A 3,763-nucleotide genomic window follows, 5' to 3' on the forward strand; every position below is an offset into this window, starting at 1 on the left:
ATGAATCTTAGGATGGTTATTTATGTGAAGTATGTTATGGGGATTTTGATTGGGATTACACTGAATCTATATTTTGCTTTTGGTAGAAAGGTCATTTTCAAAATATTAATTCTTCTAATCCATGTGCATGGGAGGTCCTTCCACCTTCTGGTGTCTTCCTCAATCTCTTTCTTTAAAGATTTAAATTTTTATTTTTTTGTGGCTCACTGCATTTAATTGGAGTCAATTGCATGAGCATGGAATGGGGATTATTTACTTGAGTGTAGACAGCTTATTAATAGCTATACAACTGAGGAATAGAGCTCCTCTTCCCCAGGACAGAGCTCTTCAGAGAGGGATGGAGCTTAATGAGCACCTCCAGGATCCCTGATGGAAAACTGATGTGCCCAGTCCTGTGCAGATCTTGTATAGGTGGCCACTGTAGCTGTGAGTTCATGAAGACAGCAGCCATGTCATGTCAGAGGACAGAGTTTCACAACACTCCTTCCCATCAACCAGCTCTTCCTTTCTTTCTGCCTCCACTTCTGTAGTGTTCCATGAGCTTTGAAGGGGGTGAGAGAGGTGCCCTGTTTAGGGATGAGGTCTCCACAGTTACTTATTCTCAGCACTACCACCAATTATACACCTCTGGATTAACCAGCATCCATGGCAAACAGAACCTTCTCTGACCAAAGCTGAGAGCAGCACTAATCTGTGGGTATAAAAATATATATTTTTTAATTTTTACAAAAACTTTATTGAGAATTTCATATATGCATATAAGGTGTTTTATCAAATCTGTGCCCACTCTCTCCCCTCTAACATTCCCCGCTGTGAAGAGGTAACTCTAAAATCTTTTAAGGATTAGACACAAGCTCCCAAATACTTTTGACATTTTTGACCTTGGAACAGAGAATATTGCTAACAGGCCTAAGGACATTTTGACTCCCAAATTGCATAGCTTTTGTTCCTAAGGGAAGAAGAAAGTCCTTGATTCATGAATGGGAGATGTGAAGGAGAAGTAAAGGCAAGAGTAATTAGCATTACAAGCTCTAGATAGGGAACTTGAAAAAAGTCAGAACAGGGCAATTTTCAAATGTTCATATGGGAGGGTGGGTGCGGACCTCCACTGGGGTAGCTGCTCTGAGCTCAGCAGACCACCAGAGAGTGCTGGGTTCTGGCCTCCCTCTGGCCTCCAACTACCAGAGGACCTGAGATCCCAGGAGACAGCACCTGGATCCGCCTCCATGTGGTGGTGAGCTTCCCCTAATTGAGCAATACCATCCCCCTACCTGGGATCTTGTGAAGCCCCTCCCAAGGCCCCAGGGCAGATATGGCATTGTTAGGCTAATGCTGGAATCTCAGCAGACCACCAGAAAGTGCTGAGCTCTGGCCCCCCTTTGTCCTCGCTCTGGCATAGGGTTGACAACCCACAGGACTGCCTGAGAGACCATGGATCCTGCCTCCAAGTGGTGAAGGAAACCTGAGTGTACCTGACTGTGTTGTGCCCAGTGAACGGATCCCCAAGAATCACCAGTGAGTCCAGAGAGCATGCAAGAACAAAGAGTCTTTTTTGGGCTTAAGCTCAGGCTCCCACAGCAATCAGCAAGGAAGAATTATGGCATTCGCCCACCAAGCTGAACTGAGAGCCCCGATTGCAGGGGGAGGAAGTTTTTTTCATAGGTTTTAGACAAAGGGAGGAGGGGAATAATAGAGTCACATCTAGATTGGTCCAAGGAGCCCCCCCCCCTGCGTGCACCAACACACTTTTGAATTGATTGGTTACAGGGATGTAGTCCTGGAGGTTTCTCATTGGTGGGCGCTACCCTCAGGGCTGTGGAATGTGCTGACTGTTATCTGTGTGGCCAGAAGTCTCTGTTCCTACCTTATAAGGCTGCTATATGCCTGGGCTTGCTTGATCTATAGCCTCCTGGGGTGGGGGTGGTAGGTGGAGATTACAACATGCCTGGGCATGTTCAGGCTTGCCTGAAACAGCTAGTCAAAATGGGGTCAATATGGTTTGCCTTTTCAGCCAAGCAATCAAGCAGTTTACCGAAGCGAAAAAGAGCAGTTAGTCCTAAAGAGGGGGAGGGGTCTTGGGTGTCCAGGGCAGGGGGCCAAGGAGGAGGGTTTCACAACTGGAACCTGAATTGGGCTTCTGTGGGTACCCCTGAATAGCTGATCTGAAGCCATCAGTTACCTCCAAAATAAATCTGAAAGAACCTGAACCCTGTACCAACCAGCTTTACATAACCAATGAAGAAAGGATCTAGGCACCTGGGTAATACAAACAGAAGCATACTTCAACTTAATTCTCATATCAGAATCATAAATAACAAAAGAAATTCACATGCCAAAACCACAGCAAAAGAATAACAAAATGGAAAGCCAAAACACTATGTCCCCAGCAAAGCCCACTAATCCTGTAGAAGAGTTCTATCCCTGAGCCATCTCTCCAGCCTAGGACACTGAATTTAAAAGAACAATCATTAACATGATCAAGGAATTCAACGAAGTTAAAGAACACACGAACAAACAAATCAAAGAGCTAAAAGAAGAGTTAGATGCAGCAAGCACACGGGACCTGGAAGCTTGATAGGTTTTCATCTCTAATGCAAGAGGACTGTATCTCAGGGGGCTGGAGACATGGCTCAGTGGTTAAGAGCACTGACTGCTCTTGCAGGGGACTGCAATTCCCAGCACCCACATGGCGACTAACAACCATCCGTAACTCCACTTCCAGGGAAATTCTGTGCCCTCTTCTGACCTCTGAGGGCACTGCATGACAAGGGTGCACTTAACACTACACGCAAGCATAACACTCATACACATAAAATAATAAAAAAAAGAGTATGGAAAATTTAGAAAAACACAGGAATTGAATATGCAAGAGATGTGGGACATCATGAAAAGTCCAAATCAACAGATCATAGGAATAGAGGAAGGAGAAGAATTTCAGGTTAATGGTGTTGACCAGATCTTAAACAGGATTGTAGAAGAGAATTTCCTAAAATTAAGGAAAGATATCCCCATACAAATATAGGAAGCACATAGAACACCAAATAGACAGGATCAGAAAAGAAACTCCCCACAACATATCATAGTAAAAACAGTAAATGTACACAGCAAAGAGAGAATACTGAAAGCAGCAAAAGAAAAACAAGTAATGTACAAAGGAAAGCCCATCAGAATTACAGCTGAATTATCAATACAAATTATGAAAGCCAGAAGAGCCTGGAGCAAGGTATTTCCAGTTCTACAAGACAATAGATGCCAGCCCAGAATACTATATCCAGCAACAATGTCTATTATAGTTGAGGAGGAAAGAAAAATCTTCCATAACATGAATAGCCTGAAAGAATACATGTCCACAAAACCAGCCCTTCAAAGAATACTTGAAGCAATACAGAGAGCAGAGAGAGAAACAGCTATACCATGGGCTTTCCTTTCCTGTGGGCATGTCTTGGGCAAACTGTCTTGATTATTAGTTGATGTAAGAGAGCCGACTCTGCTATGGTCCCGGGCTATGAGAGAACGTTAGCTGAGGTTAATGGACTCCAGTCAAAAGACATAAGCTAAGTGAATGGATTAACAAACAAAAGAAGAAGGAGGAAGAACTCAATAGAGGGATGCTTTTGGAAGCCCTTGTCAAGAAACTCCAATGCACATTTGAAAATTGCCCTGTTGTGACTATTTTTTAGATCCCTGTCTAGAACTTGTAATGCTAATTACTCTTGCCTTTACTTCTCCTTCACATCTCCTATACATGATTCAAAGACTCTCT

Source organism: Nannospalax galili, unplaced genomic scaffold (genome assembly GCF_000622305.1).
Source record: "Nannospalax galili isolate Female #2095 unplaced genomic scaffold, S.galili_v1.0 scaffold238, whole genome shotgun sequence".
In the NCBI taxonomy this organism is placed as follows: domain Eukaryota; kingdom Metazoa; phylum Chordata; class Mammalia; order Rodentia; family Spalacidae; genus Nannospalax; species Nannospalax galili.